We start from the raw sequence: 16,743 nt of genomic DNA on the forward strand, positions 1-16,743 counted from the left end.
TTAGCCAACCACATTGCCTTGCATCCACTTGAGAGGAAATTTCATTTGATGTAATATTGACCTAGTGTTAGTCGCTCAGTTGTGTCTGACTCTTTGTGACCCTATGGGCTGTAGTTCACCAGGCTCCCCTCCAGTCAAGAATACTGGAGTGGGTTGCCATTCCCTTCTCCAGGGGATCTTTCCAACCCAGCGCTGGAACCCAGATCTCCTGCATTGCAGGCAGATTCTTCATCATCTGAGGTTAACCTAGGTGGAGAATAAAACACAGCTGGAGTTTGTATCAGTCAAATTAATTGTGTAAAAATCTCTTTTACAGAGAAGACTTTGGAGTATTTAAACCTGGACCTTGGAGCAGAGAGGGTCAAGACCATTATATAGTTGTACACTCATGATTGAGGTCATTTAATCCATTCTGACACTTTTTCTATAGAACATTCACTGGAGTTCTCCAGGCAGCTACTAGCCATTGGTATAGTAAAATACTAGTCAGTATTTTTATTTCTGAAGCACCCCAGGATTATGAATTGGATTGTAGGAAACATTATTTGTAGCTGGAATTCTAGGTACTCTCCCAAGAGTCTTGGTATTTTATAATCTTTATTTAATCCTTATTTCTGCACCTAGACACTGGGGGTCAGTATTTATTCATAAATGCCTCTCAATTTGACTGTAAGCCTAGATCTGGCTACTTACAAAAGGTGATGTCTAGAGAGTCCTGGAGTTGATTGTGGGATTTCTTTTCTCTGATTATGTAACTACAGAGCCCAGCCTAGGTAAACATAAAATGTAAATATAAACATTGTGGATCCCTGTAGGACTGTAACCAGAGAAGGAGGCAGACAGTTTTCAATCTGAAATATAAACTAACACCAGGTCCTTTTCATTTCTGGAGACTTGTCTGGCAACATTGGTCCTATGGGTGCACTCAAATGCTCAGGCAGAATTTGGCCATCACCCTTAACTTTCCTTCTGATTACTTATTTTTTGTTGATTCTCTCTCCTCCTAGCTGTCAAATTCATCTCTATCCCCACCACTCACACCTTGAGTCACATCCCCACCTTTTCTCTCGTTATGAGACTCACATGCTGCCTTCTGCACTAAGAAGGCATTTTTCTCTCTCTAGACATTTAAGCAGTCTTCTAGATGATCTGCTTTTGTTCTACTTCAGTCCTCTTCCAGGTGATCTTTCAAAAGGTCTACCACACAGTACTTCACACAAACTTTCAGGGACACCAACATTTTTTAAGCCTCTGCCTTTGTACTCATTTCTCCTCCATCACCACTCCATCTTTTTATTTCCTGCCTAATATCTGCTTATCTCTCAGGGCTCTTAGGCTCTCAAGGATCCCTGTGATTTACCTGGATCAAGATTTACCTGTGCTGGGTCTCATCTGTTCCTTTGTCTTTTCCCTTGCAGGAGAATGGAATGAATTTCAGTTCAGTTCAATTCAGTCATTCAGTCATGTCTGACTCTTTGTGATCCCATGAATCACAGCACACCAGGCCTCCCTGTCCATCACCAACACCCAGAGTTCACTCAAACTCATGTCCATCGAGTCGGTGATGCCATCCAGCCATTTCATCCTCTGTCATCCCCTTCTCCTACGCCCAATCCCTCCCAGCATCAGGGTCTTTTCCAATGAGTCAGCTCTTCACATGAGGGACTCTCAAGAGTCTTCTCCAACACCACAGTTCAAAAGCATCAATTCTTCAGCGCTCAGCTTTCTTCACAGTCCAACTCTCACATCCATACATGACCACAGGAAAAACCATAGCCTTGACTAGACAGACCTTTGTTGGCAAAGTAATGTCTCTGCTTTTCAATATACTATCTAGTTTGGTCATAACTTTCCTTCCAAGGAGTAAGCATCTTTTAATTTCATGGCCGCAGTCACCATCTGCAGTGATTTTGGAGCCCCCGCAAAAAAAGTCTGACACTGTTTCCACTGTTTCCCCATCTATTTCCCATGAAGTGATGGGACCAGATGCCATGAGCTTAGTTTTCTGAATGTTGATTTTAAGCCAACTTTTTCACTCTCCTCTTTCACTTTCATCAAGAGGCTTTTGAGTTCCTCTTCACTTTCTGCCATAAGGGTGGTGTCATCTGCATATCTGAGGTTATTGATATTTCTCCCAGCAATCTTGATTCCAGCTTGTGCTTCTTCCAGCCCAGAGTTTCTCATGATGTACTCTGCATAGAAGTTAAATAAGCAGCCAAGACAATATACAGCCTTGACGAACTCCTTTTCCTATTTGGAACCAGTCTGTTGTTCCATGTCCAGTTCTAACTGTTGCTTCCTGACCTGCATATAGGTTTCTCAAGAGGCAGATCAGGTGGTCTGGTATTCCCATCTCTTTCAGAATTTTCCACAGTTAATTGTGATCTACACAGTCAAAGGCTTTGGCATAGTCAATAAAGCAGAAATAGATGTTTTTCTGGAACTCTCTTGCTTTTTTGATGATCCAGCAGATGTTGGCAATTTGATCTCTGGTTCCTCTTCCTTTTCTAAAACCAGCTTGAACATCTGGAAGTTCATGGTTCATGTATTGCTGAAGCCTGGCTTGGAGAATTTTGAGCATTACTTTAGTAGCGTGTGAGATGACTGCAATTGTGTGGTAGTTTGAGCATTCTTTGGCATTGCCTTTCTTTGGGATTGGAATGAAAACTGACCTTTTCCAGTCCTGTGGCCACTGCTGAGTTTTCCAAATTTGCTGGCATATTGAGTGCAGCACTTTCACAGCATCATCTTTCAGGATTTGAAATACCTCAACTGGAATGCTATCACCTCCACTAGCTTTGTTCGTAATGATGCTTCCTAAGGCCCACTTGACTTCACATTCCAGGATGTCTGGCTCTAGGTGAGTGATCACACCATCGTGATTATCTGGGTCATGAAGCTCTTTTTTGTACGGTTCTTCTGTGTATTCTTGCCACCTCTTCTTAATATCTTCTGTTTCTGTTAGGTCCATACCATTTCTGTCCTTTATCAAGCCCATCTTTGCATGAAATGTTCCCTTGGTATCTCTAATTTTCTTGAAGAGATCTCTAGTCTTTTGCATTCTGTTGTTTTCCTCTATTTCTTTGCATTGATTGCTGAGGAAGGCTTTCTTATCTCTCCTTGCTATTCTTTGGAACTCTGCATTCAGATGCTCATATCTTTCCTTTTCTCTTTTGGTTTTCACTTCTCTCCTTTTCACAGCTATTTGTAAGGCCTCCTCAGGCCCCCATTTTGCTTTTTTGCATTTCTTTTCCATGGGGATGGTCTTGATCTCTGTCTCCTGTACAATGTCATGAACCTCCATCAGTAGTTCATCAGGCACTCTGTCTATCGGATCTGGTCCCTTAAATCTATTTCTCACTTCCACTGTATAATCATAAGGGATTTGATTTAGGTCATATCTGAATGGTCTAGTGGTTTTCCCCACTTTCTTCAATTTAAGTCTTAATTTGGCAATAAGGAGTTCATGATCTGAGCCACAGTCAGCTCCCAGTCTTGTTTTTGCTGACTGTATAGAGCTTCTCCATCTTTGGCTACAAAGAATATAATCAATCTGATTTCGTTGTTTACCATCTGGTGATGTCCATGTGTAGAGTCTTTTCTTGGGTTGTTGGAAGGGAGTGTTTGTTATGACCAGTGTGTTCTCTTGGCAAAACTCTATTAGCCTTTGCCCTGCTTCATTCCGTACTCCATGGCCATATTTGCCTGTTACTCCAGGTGTTTCTTGACTTCCTACTTTTGCATTCCAGTCCCCTATAATGAAAAGGACATCTTTTTGGGTGTTAGTTCTAAAAGGTCTTGTAGGTCTTCACAGAACTGTTCAACTTCAGCTTCTTCAGAGTTACTGGTTGGGGCATAGGCTTGGATTACTGTGATATTGAATGGTCTGCCTTGGAAATGAACAGAGATAATTCTGTTGTTTTTGAGATTGCATCCAAGTACTGCATTTCGGACTCTTTTGTTGACCATGGTGGCTACTGCATTTCTTCTAAGGGATTCCTCCCCACGGTAATAGATATAAGGGTCATCTGAGTTAAATTCACCCATTCCAGTCCATTTTAGTTTGCTGATTCCTAGAATGTCGACGTTCACTCTTGCCATCTCCTGTTTGACCACTTCCAGTTTGCCTTGATTCATGGACCTGACATTCCATGTTCCTATGCAATATTGCTTTTTACATCATCGGACCTTGCTTCTATCACCAGTCCCATCCACAACTGTTCTCTGCCTCACAAAGCTGGGTGCCAGCAAGGTCATGCACACTTACTCTCCAGAATCCCCCAAATTTATCTCCCATGAGCATTAAACTGTTCAGTTTTTGTAGATATATTCTTTAAAATAGTTCTTGTCTAGAGATATTTGATCTTAAGCTGTACTATGCTTTGTGGCTGTCTTCCCACTGTGTGAATTCATGGAAGCAGAAATGGAAACCCTGCTGCTGGTGGAGTGGAAAGCAAGTGAGGCTGCGTAGCCCTTCAACTCAGAGCATTTCTCCATAGGCAGCTGCTATAATGGTGAGAAAACAGGTTAAGGAGCTATGTTCTTGCTTTTTATTCAAATTATAGAGTTAAATATGTCAGTCTAAATATGTTAAAAATAAGTAAACTCCTTAATCCTGCAATCCAGAGAGCTATTTTTTTTCCTTGTATGAATTTTCACATAGATATATTCTTAATTTGTATTCAATTTTGTATTCTCTTCTTCATCATAAGCATTTCTCCATGCTTCATAGACTTCAAACAATAGTATTATATAGATAAATACCATTGCATTATTTGGATAAAATTTAAACATCCCAAAAGGAGGCAATTAGATGCTTTCAACATTCTGCTATAATAACCAATTCTGTCCCTATAACTTCTCTCCCAGACTGTTTTTGAATGTTTATGAGGTCCAGTGAAAGAGCACAGTGGAGGCCCACATGCTTTTTGTCCAAATATTTTAAAATATCAATCAAGCTAACAGACATTTTATGTACCTTGACAAATATACCTTCATAACAAAAATATTTCTAAATATGTAAAGGTATTTTTTTAATATAACTGAAAGCCACCACACATCAGGAATGGTTATGGAAGTCTTCTCTGAAAAGAAGAGTGGTCCAATGGCCTAAGACCTTGCTGCCACTGAAGAGCTTCAGCTACATAACACACAGTCTCCCCAAAGCAACATTTACATTCTACTCAAGAAATACAATCACTGTAAGAATCATAAATCCTATATTATTTTAAGAGAGATTAAGGCTCCCAAATATATGAATCGTTGACAGAACCAAAGGGAGAAATGAACAGCAACACCATAATAGTGGGAGACTTTAATTCCTCCTTTCAGCTATGGATAGAACAACTAGAAAGAAGATCAGTAAGGAAACAGAGGACTTTAACAGCACAATTAGACCAATTAGACTTAATGGACATATGCAGAACATTTCTCTCCAAGCAGTAGAATACAGTTTTCTCAAGTACACATAAAATATTCTTCCCACAGACCACATGTAATCTACAAGACAAATTTTCACACATTTGAGAAGCTGAAATCATATAAAATATCTTCTTCAACCATATAGAATGGAACTAGAAACCAACAGCATAAAGAAAACAGGAAAACCCACCAAAATGTGAAAATAATCAACTCTTCTACAACCAACAAGTCAAAAAAGAAATCACAAGGGAATTTAGAAGATATCTGAAGATAAAATGAAAATACAACACACCAAAACATATGACATACAGTGAAAGCAGTAATAAGAAGAACATTTATGGTGGCAAATGCTTACATTAAGAAGAAGAAAGCTCTCAAATCAACAACCTAATTTTACATCTCAAGGAATTAGGAAAAGACCAAACTAAAGGAAAAGTTAGAGAGAAGAAGGAAATAACAAAGATTAGAGCAGAGATAGAGAATAGAAATAGAAAAAATTAAAATCAAGAGCTGATTTTTTCTAAAGTTTTTATTGGAGTATAGTTGGTTTAAAATGTGCTAATGTATTCTGTACAGCAAAGTAAATCAGTTATATATATATATATATATATATATATATATATATATATATACACACACACACACACACACACACACACATACATACACACATATACATACACACATATACCACTGTTTTTAGAGTCTCTATTTTCCTAAGACAGTGTATTGAGAAGAGTACCCTGTGTTATACAGTAAGTCCTTATTATCTATTTTATATATAGTAGTGTGTATATGTCAATCCCAATCACCCAATTTATCCCTCCCCCACTTCCCCCTGATAATTATAAGTTTGTTTTCTCTATCTATGACTTTATTTCTGTTTTTGAAATAAGTTTATTTGTACCATTTTTTAAAATTTCACATATTAGCAATATCATGTATTTGTCTTTCTCTATCTGACTTACTTCACTCAGTGTGACAAACTCTAGGTCAATCTATGTTGCTGCAAATGACATTATTTTATTCTTTTCTATGGCTGAGTAGTATTCCATTGTATAGATGTACCACGTCTTCTTTATCTCTTCCTCTGTCACTGAATGTTTCAGCCGTCCCATCCCCTGGCTATTATAAATAGTTCAGCAGCGACTATTGTGGTGCACGTGTCTTTCTGAATCATGGTCTTCTCTCGATGTATAAGCTAAAGGCAAAGGAGAAAAGGAAAGATATACCCATCTGAATGCAGAGTTACAAAGAATAACAAGGAGAGAGAAGAAAGCCTTCCTCAGCAATCAATGCAAAGAAATAGAGGAAAACAATAGAATGAGAAAGACTAGAGATCTCTTCAAGAAAATTAGAGATACCAAAGATAGGCTCAATAAAGGACAGAAATGGTCTGGACCTAACAGAAGCAGAACATATTAAGAAGAGGTGGCAACAAAACAGAAAAATTATACAAAAAAATCTTAATGACCCATATAACCATGATGGTGTGACCTAGAGCCAGACATCCTGGAATGTGAAGTCAAGTGGGACTTAAGAAGGAAGCATCACTACGAACAAAGCTAGTGGAGGTGATGGAATTCCAGTTAAGCTATTTCAAATCCTAAAAGATGATGCTGTGAAAATGCTGCACTCAATATGCCAGCACATTTGGAAAACTCAGCAGTGGCCACAGGACTGGAAAAGGTCAGTTTTCATTCCAAGGCCAAAGAAAGGCAATGCCAAAGAATGCTCAAACTACCACACAATTGCACTCATCTCACACACTAGCAAAGTAATGCTCAAAATTCTCCTACCAAGGCTTGAACAATATGTGAACCGAGAACTTTCATATGTTCAAGCTGGATTTAGAAAAGGCAGAGGAACAAGAGATCAAATTGCCAACATCTGCTGGATCATTGAAAAAGCAAGAGAGTTCCAGAAAAACATCTCCTTCTGCTTCATGACTACGCTAGACTGTGTGGATCACAGCAAACTGTGGAAAATTCTTCATGAGATGGGAATACCAGACCACCTGCCCTGCCTCCTAAGAAATCTGTATGCAGGTCAGGAAGCAACAGTTAGAACCAGACATGGAACAACATTTTCCCAAATTGGGAAAGGAGTACATCAAGGCTGTATATTGTCACCCTGCTTATTTAACTTATATGCAGAGTACATCATGTGAAATGCTAGGCTGGATGAAGCACAAGCTGGAATCAAGATTGCTGGGGAAAATATCAATAACCTCAATTATGCAAATGACACCACCCTTATGGTAGAAAGTGAAGAAGAACTAAAGAGTCTCTTGATGAAAGTGAAAAAGGATAGTGAAAAAGCTGGCTTAAAACTCAACATTCAAACAACTAAGATCATGGCATCTGGTCCCATCACTTCATGGGAAATAGATGGGGAAACAAGGGAAACAGTGACAGACTTTATTTTGTGGGGCTCCAGAATCATAACAGATGGTGTCTGCAGCCATGAAATTAAAAAATGCTTGCTCCTTGGAAGAAAAGCTATGACCAAATTAGATATCATATTAAAAAGCAGAGATATTACCAACAAAGGTTCGCCTAGTCAAAGCTATGGCTTCTCCAGTAGTCATGTATGGATTTGAGAGTTGGACCATAAAGAAAGCTGAATGCCAAAGAATTGATGCTTTTAAGCTGGTTGGAGAAGACTCTTGAGAGTCCCTTGGACTTCAAGGAGATCAAGCCAGTCAATCATAAAGGAAATCAGTTCTGAATATTCATTGGAAGAACTGATGCTGAAGCTGAATCTCCAATACTTTGGCCACCTGCTGGAAAGAGCTGACTGATTGGCAAAGACCCTGATGCTGGGAAAGAGGCAGGAGGAGAGGGGAAGACTGAGGATGAGTTAGTTGGATGGCATCACTGGCTCAATGGACATGAATTTGAGCAAGCTCTGGGAATTGGTGATGGACAGGGAAGCCAGGCATGCTGCGGTCCATGGGTCACAAAGAGTTGGACATGACTGAGTGACTGAACTATATAAGAGCTGTTTTGTTTTTTTTAAAGACCAACAAAATTGGAAAACCCTTACATAGAATAACTAAGAAAAAATGAGACTCAGTTAACTTAACTTGGAAATAAAATAGGGGACATTGCAACTGATGTCTCAGAAATAAAAGGGGTTATAACAGACTACTGTGAACAATTACATACCAACAAATTGAATAACCTGGAAGAAAATTATATATTCCTACCAACTAACCAACATAAGAATCATAAGAAATTAAACAATCTGAAGAGACCTAAAACTAGTAAGGAGATTAAAGCAATAATAAAAGCCTCCCAACAAAGAAGAGTCCAGGGCCAGATGACTTCACAGCAGAATTCTACCAATCATTTAAAGAAGAATGAATACTAATCCTTCTTAAACTCTTCTAAAGAATTTAAAATAAGGGAATGCTCCAAACTCATTCTATGAGGTCAGCATCACCCTGATATCAAAAGAAGATGTAAAAGGCACCCAAATTGAAAAGGAAGAAGTAAAATTATCTCTGTTCACAGATAACGTAATCTTAAAGAAAACCCTAAAGATTTCACAGAAAAAAAATGGTTAAAAGTAAGAAATTATTTTAACAAAATGCAGGGTAAAAAATCAACATGTAAAAATCAATTGTGTTTCTATACACTAATAATGACCAAACTGAAAAGGAATTTAATGAAATAATCTCCATTTACTATAACATCAGAAAGAATAAGATACTTGGGAATAAACATACCCAGGGAGACGAAAGACTTATATACTGAACACTACAAAATATTACTAAAAGAAATTGAAGAAGATACAATTAAATGGAAAGACATCTGGTACTCATGGATTGGAAGGTTTAATGTTAAAATGGTCAGACTACCGAAAGTGGTCTGTAAATTCAGTGCAATCTCCATCAAAATCCCAGTGGCATTCTTTGCAGAAGTAGACCAAAAAATCTTAAAACTGAATCTCATAGGACCTTCCATATGAGATTTCAATCTTGAAATCTCAATCTTGACCTTGGTCTTGACCTCAAGACCTTTCAATCTTGAAAAAGAGGAGCAAATTCAGAGGTCTCACACTTCCTGATTTCAAACATACTACAAAGCAACAGAAATCAAGGCCATTGGGACTGGCAAAGAGACAGATGTAGAGACCAGTAGAACAGAATAGAGTCCAGAAATAAACCTGATCACATACGGCCAAATGATTTTTGACAATGGTGTCAAGACTACACAATGAGGAAAGGACAGTCCCTTCTCAAACGGCATTGGGAAAACATTGCCCATCAGGACACTGAGTGGAGCTCGTGAGCTGAGTTTTTTCAAACAAAATTGAAGTGTTTGCTTTTCAAGTTGGAGGAAATAGAGTTTGCTTTCCTTCTTTTCTCAAGCCATCTTCGATATTCAGAGAGTCCAGAGCTTGTATATGAAACCTAATTGGATTATAGGAATGTATACCGAAGAGTAGGTGAGCTAAACATTTTATTTGCAAAAAAATAAAAATCAAACATTGTGCCTTCTTCAGCATAGGGTATTTAAAGCCACAAACCCCCAGCCTTAGAAAATATCAGTGTCAGGATCCTTAGTCAGGAACAGTAGAAACCACTTTAGTCTAAACAGAAAAGGAATTTCTTCAAGGATATCAGATGCCTCACAGACTCTTTGAAAGGCCAAAGAGTTAAATTGGAAGGCCAGTCAGTTGAGAATAACATCCAAAGCACTGTGTAAGAATAACTCCAGCAAGGACTCCCCACTACTGGGCTCAGTTACTGCAGCTCCCACCGATGCTGTTGAAAAGCAGTATAGAGGTTCTTTTAAAACCTAAAAATAAAATTACCATGTCATAGTGTGAGAGCAGCCATATACTATATGAAAATGAGTGGGTGTGGCAGTGTTCCAAGAAACTTTACTTACAAAAACAAAGGCAGTGGGCCTGATTTAATTCAGAGACTAGAGTTTGTCAATCTCCACTCGAGCAATGTCATTGGTGATCTTATTAGATATTAACACCATTTTTTAAAGGTGAGAGACTTGGATGTCTTCACTGGGTGCTAGAAATGCTAATGTTGCTATCCTAATTGGCAATGGTCTGGTAGATGGCAAAAATGGCCACACTCTCTCCTTTCATCCATGCTTCTTTACCTGGAGCTCTGTAGCCCCTCCCACCTGATTCTGGGCTCAGCCAATGGGTTATTAGAAAAATGTGACACAAGCAGAGATTTGGAAATGTGCACAATGGGGCTTGTCTTTTCTTAAAACCCCTCCTGGATGATGTAATACACGTGGCCCAGTCACTCCTATTACCCAGACCTACAGCTTGACAAACACCAGCCCTGTGACGGAATTCATGCTAGACTGCCCATCCACTAGCCAGTTTGCCAATTCATCATGAACGCATGAGTGAGCCTAGCAATGATCAACTAAGCTGGCCCAGATCACACAGTCCAGCCAATTCACGAAGTCACAAGCTAAATAAATAGTTATTATTAAAAGCCACTATGTTTTAAGGTCAGCAGCAAAAGCTCCGAGCTATTAGTTTGCTAAATTTTTTTCACTTACCTTACCTCACCTTACTCCCATAACGCAGGAGGAGCAGATATGTAATCCCATGTTGCAAAGGAGAAGAAATTGAGCCCCATAAAAACTTAGTGACCTACCAAATATCAGTGAAAGTGAAAATCGCTCAGTCGAGTCCAACTCTTTGCGACCCCATGGACTATACAGTCTACGGGATTCTCCAGGCCAGAATACTGGAGTGGGTGGCTGTTACCTTCTCCAGGGGACCTTTCTAACCCAGGTCTCCTGCATCTCAGGCAGATTCTTTATCAGCTAAGCCACCAGGGAAGCCCGCCAAATATCAAACTGGTAATAAATAAAAATCTGGGTCTAGAATGGAGTTTGCCTTGATACCCTAGTCAAAATGTACATATTGACTGTATTGTTTTGTTGGTGGAAAAGTGATAGAACAAATATTGCTTCAGCTCAGTCAATAGTTCTGCTAATATACTCTTATCTCCTCCAATTATCTTCTAAATTCTAACAATTCAAAGGATGGTCCCTTATCAAAATTTGTCCTATTATTTACAAGAAATTATCAAGTATCCAGACTTGGCTAGAGAGACTTTCAGTTGATTGTAGGGAATAAGCAGCCAAACATCTCCTGTGAAAAGCATAATTTGGAGGAAATCAATGTCTGTTAATCTCTGCAGATCTCTGCTATGGTTTCACACTTGCTGATAACTCTTACAGGTAAATGAGCTCAGCACATTATAGGCAAAGTTCTTGGGAAATGTTTCCTGTGAAGGGCTGGCTAATAAATATTGTCATCCTAACTCTCAAAACAAACTCTCAAACTACTCAATTCTGAGTCATACAAACTCTCAAAAACTACTCAATTCTGCTGTCATCCATCGTTTAAGAGCAGTCATGGACTATTTAAAAATGAAAGGGTGTGGCTCTGTTCCAATAACTTTATTTACAAAACAGGCAGGGGTCTGATTTGGTTCACTGGTCAGAGCTGACCAATTCCCACTTTAGAGCAATGTCTTGGGTGGCCTTATTAGGATGTGAATGTCCATAGATATTAACACCATTTTTAGAAGATGAAAGACTTGCATATTTAATGCACTATAGTTTAAGGGGACCAACCCACACTCAGGTCCTGTGATTCAACCATTACCCTGGCAAAGGACACCTTATTAGACCAGCCTGTTGAGTGCATGGGCTGCCTTGCTGTAGAACATCATCTCCTCCCTAGCACTGTGCCTGGCACATGGCACAAGTGGCAGAGGCTGCTGGTTGCCCACTAAGACGCATTCTCTCCCTGTGTAATAAACACTGCAGGCAGGGTCATAGCCAGCCAGCCAGCAATGCTTTTCCCAGCCTCCCTTGCAGCTTGAGTGACCCTATTTCTAAGTTCTCACTAGTGGAATGTGAGCTTAAATGAAGTGTTCAGCTTCCCACCCCCACATCCTTAAAAGGAAATTGCTGCCGTGGATTTACTTTCTCTCTTCCCTTCCTTCAAGCTGGCACAAAAACATGCCAAAGTCCTGGCTCTGACTGTGTGAAGGAGGACAATGCTAGAGACAAAGGCTTCTCACACCTAAAGGCATTAGCATCATCTGGAAAGCTACTTATTTGCAAAAAAAACACAGTTAGATGTCTACCTAATACTATATATAAAAACTGGGGCTTCCCAGGTGGCGCTAGTGGTAAAGAAACTGCCTGCCAGTGCAGGAGACCTAAGAGACTTGGGTTCAATCCCTGGGTTGGCAAGATCCCCTGGAGAAGGAAATGGCAACCCACTCCAGTATTCTTGCCTGGAGAATCCGTGGACAGAGAAGCCTGGTGGACTATGGCCCACAGGGTCTCAAAGAGTCAGCAACTTAGCACAACATAGCGTATATAAAAATTAATTCAAAATGGCTCAAAGACCTAAGCATAAGACCTAAAACTGTAAAACTCTTAGAAGAAGGCTTCATGACATTGAATTTGGCAATTATTTCTTCATATGACACCAAAGGCACAGGCAACAACAACAAAAATAGACAAAGTAGATTTCATGAGAATTAAAAATTTTGTGTATCAGAACACAGTATCAGCAGAGTAAAAAGACAACCCATAGAGTGTGAAATACTATTTGCATATCATATATCTGCTAAAGGATTCATATCCAGAATACATAGAGAACTCCTAAAACTTAACACAGTAAACAACTCAATTCAAAAAAGGACAAAGGACTCGAATGGACATTTCTCCAAAGAAGATATACTAGTGGCCAATAAACACATGAAAGATTCTCAACATCACTAATCCTTAAGGAAATGAAAACCAAATCTATAAGGATATGCCACCTCATACTCTTTAGAATGGCTACTACCAAAAATAAAACAGAAACCTACAAGTGTTAGTGAGCCTGTAGGAAAACTGGAACTCATGCACTGTTGACGGGAATTTTACATTTGGCAGCTGCAGGAAAACATTCAGTGATACAGCAGCTGTGGGAAACAGTACGGTGGTTTCTAAAAAATTAAAACTGGACCACCACATGATTCAGCACTTCTACTTTTAAGTACATACCCTTAATAACTGAAAGTGAAGTCTCGAAAAGATATTTGCACACTCATGCTCACAGCAGAATTATTTAAAATAGCTAAAACATGGAAGCAACCCAAGTGTCCAGAAGAATGGATAAACAAAATATGTTATGTACATACTCTGCAGTATTCAGCCTTAAAGAGGAAGGAAATCCTGACATATGCTACAATGTGGGTAAACTTTGATGATATTATGCTAAGTGACATAAGCTAGTCACAAAAAGACATGTGCTGTATGATTCCACTTATATAAGACATTTAGAGTAGTCACTATCATAGAGACAGAAAGCACAATGGTGCTTGCCAGGGGCTGGGGAAATGGAAAGTTACTGTTTAATAGGTTTCAATTTTGCAAGATAAAAAGGATTCTGGACATGGCTAGTGGTGATGGTAGTACAACATTGTGAATGTGTTTAATAGCACTGAACTGTATGCTTAAAAATAGCTAGAATGATAAATGTATGTGTATTTTACCACAATTAAAAAAAAAAAGAATTACCTGGAGAGTCTGGTAAAACACAGATTGCTGGACCCCACCACCAGAAGTACTGGTTCAACAGCTCTGAACTGGGGCCTACGAATTCAACTTTCTTACAAGCTCTCAGGTGATGCTGATGTTGCCCATCCCTGGACCGTACTTTGAACAGCACTGCCCTAGCAGAAAACAGGTTCACAGTAGTTAAGAAATTTGGCTCATCAAATGATCTTATGTAACTGGGAAGAGAAAGAAAGAAACTTTCTTAAGCCAATGTCAGTGAAGTGCATGCCTCCTTGTCACAGCAGCTTGGCTTCTGTCCTCCTTCAGTTGGTACTCAGTAGTCATTTGTTGGATGATTACGTAGGCGAACCATTGCATATATGGTGGTAAAAATTACTGATTGGTCTGGGATGTTTGGTTCTTCTGGTCTGCTTTATTCTATCCCTAGGGTTGGTCCAAGGGGCATCCTACTCACTGTGAGGACTACAGAGTTGGACCATAAAGCAGGCTGAACACTGAAGAGTTGATGCTTTCAAACTGTGGTGCTGGAGAAGACTCTTGAGAGTCCCTTGGACGGCAAGGAGATCCAACCAGTCAATCAAAAAGGAAATCAGTTCTGAATATTCATTGGAAGAACTGAAGCTGAAACTGAATCTCCAGTACTTTGGCCACCTGATGCGAAGTGCAGACTCATTGGAAAAGACCCTGATGCTGGGAAAGATTGAAGGCAGGAGGAGAAGGGGATGACAGAGGATGATTGGATGGCAGAGATGGGGACAACAGAGATGGTTGGATGGCATCACCGACTCAATGGACAATGAGTCTGAGCAAACTCTGGGAGATGGTGAAGGACAGGGAAGCCTGGTGTGCTGCAGTCCATGGGGTTGCAAAGAGTTGGGCATGACTGAACAACAACAAAAGAGTCCAATAACTGGGATGTGGGCAATTGCAGCAGTGTTGCTCTGCAGGGAGGTCTGCTGCTCCCAGAGCCAGGCCCTCAGCTCAGAGAGCTGCTGCGACTTCACATGCAGGTCCTCTGTGCAGGCCTGGATGGCTCCAGCTCCCTACGCCTCCAGCCACAACTGTTTACCAACCATTCTCATACAGAGTTAAAGAATGGATTATCTCGCAGGGAATGCTGGGCACACAGGCTTGCTGAGAGAGCTGGATTCCAAGTTCAGGAGATGAAGAGCCAGATGGGCAGCGTTAGACAAGGGAGGTGCTCCCATGTTGGGAAGGAATGCTGGTAGTGACCACTTCCTTCTCTTTATCCTGCATTGGAGTTAAGTGCTGGCCTTGCGCAAATCTCACGCTGAGACCTGGACCTCAGTAACTCCAAAACACACACCCTTTTCAGAAATTTGTCATTTCATCATTTCTTAACCAAATGACTCCAACCGCAGAAAGCCACAAATTTTCCATTGGGACTTATTCCGCTGCTGCCTTTTGGTGGGTATATTCTTTCCTGCTTCCTTTAAAAACCCCATTCATTATATGAAGTATAGGTTTTTTGAAACTGCTTTTAAAGTGAACTGGTTATTAAATATCCATATCTTGTCTTCCAGTCTTTCTCACTCCACTTTATAGATTTGAGAACTGAAACACAGAACAGTCTATGGCTTAGAAAAGCTAAGTTCCCTTTTTATTTGGCCCATGGACCATAATCTGAACTTTGAAGTCTAAAGATATAGGATTACCCACCCTCTTCCCCACCCTCAGTATAGCCAGACCCTGATGTAAAAAGCCAGGAACCTCGTTCCACAAGTGTGGGCAATCCAAGACTTCCAGTTTCTGGTTGCAATTGAAGGCCAGGAAATTTGGAGAACAGGATGGAATTGTTTCTTGTACAGGCAAACAATTTGTAATCATTAAGAAGTACGAAGCTAATGAAAAGCAATTCATCCAATGGCTAGCGTTGCCATAAATTTCATTCCTAAAGGGAACACATGATACAGGCATGATTCTTGATTTCAGATAAAGAAAAAATGTGGAGCTATTATTAAATACAAAGTAAAACAACATAAAAAAAAAAAAAAAAGCCAGATGATAGAAGGAATGCAAGCAGGAGCCCCGGGGCGGAGGGAGGGGAGAGCTCAGTGAAGGTGGGATGTGTGAAGGGAGAGAGGGCCCTGAGGTGGAGCTGTGCCAAGTGGAATCCATCTCCAGGCTGGCGAGGCCAAGGGGCAAGGATAGAGCCCATCCTCCCCTGGGAAGCCTGAGCGGGGCCTCTGCAGGCTCCGGCTGAGCCACTCACCCTCCCCACCCCACCGCCCCCTGCAACAGGGAGTCACGTGGGGCCCTCCCCGTATGAAGCAAGAAATAAAGAATGACTCCTCATTTCCTGGAACACTTGAGACCACAGGGGAGTTGGCAGAAGTAGGCAAAGTTTCAGATTTTTGGTAGCATAGGAGCGGAGGTGGGGGAAGAAGGCACCCAAGCTACCTAAGTCTCTCTCCCCAGGGAGACATCTGGCAAATATACCTGTGAGGGCTTTTGAGGTAGCCTGCAGTTGAAAAAAAATCAGCCAGGGATACTGCAGGTTCTACTCAGATCCAGAGGACCAGGTAGAGATTTCTGCCTTTGAAATATCAATGCATCCTTTGCCATTCGAAGTCCACTTAAGGGTACCTTGAATGAACACTTAGTATCATGACAAGATCTTCCCAACCACTAAGAAAAAGTGTCTTTCCTTTTTGCCACCACAGATGCCTGAAATTCCTTTCATAAGGGACTAACAATCTCTATGAAATCATTAGAGATA

The sequence above is a fragment of the Bubalus bubalis genome, chromosome 8 (assembly GCF_019923935.1).
Source record: "Bubalus bubalis isolate 160015118507 breed Murrah chromosome 8, NDDB_SH_1, whole genome shotgun sequence".
NCBI lineage: Eukaryota > Metazoa > Chordata > Mammalia > Artiodactyla > Bovidae > Bubalus > Bubalus bubalis.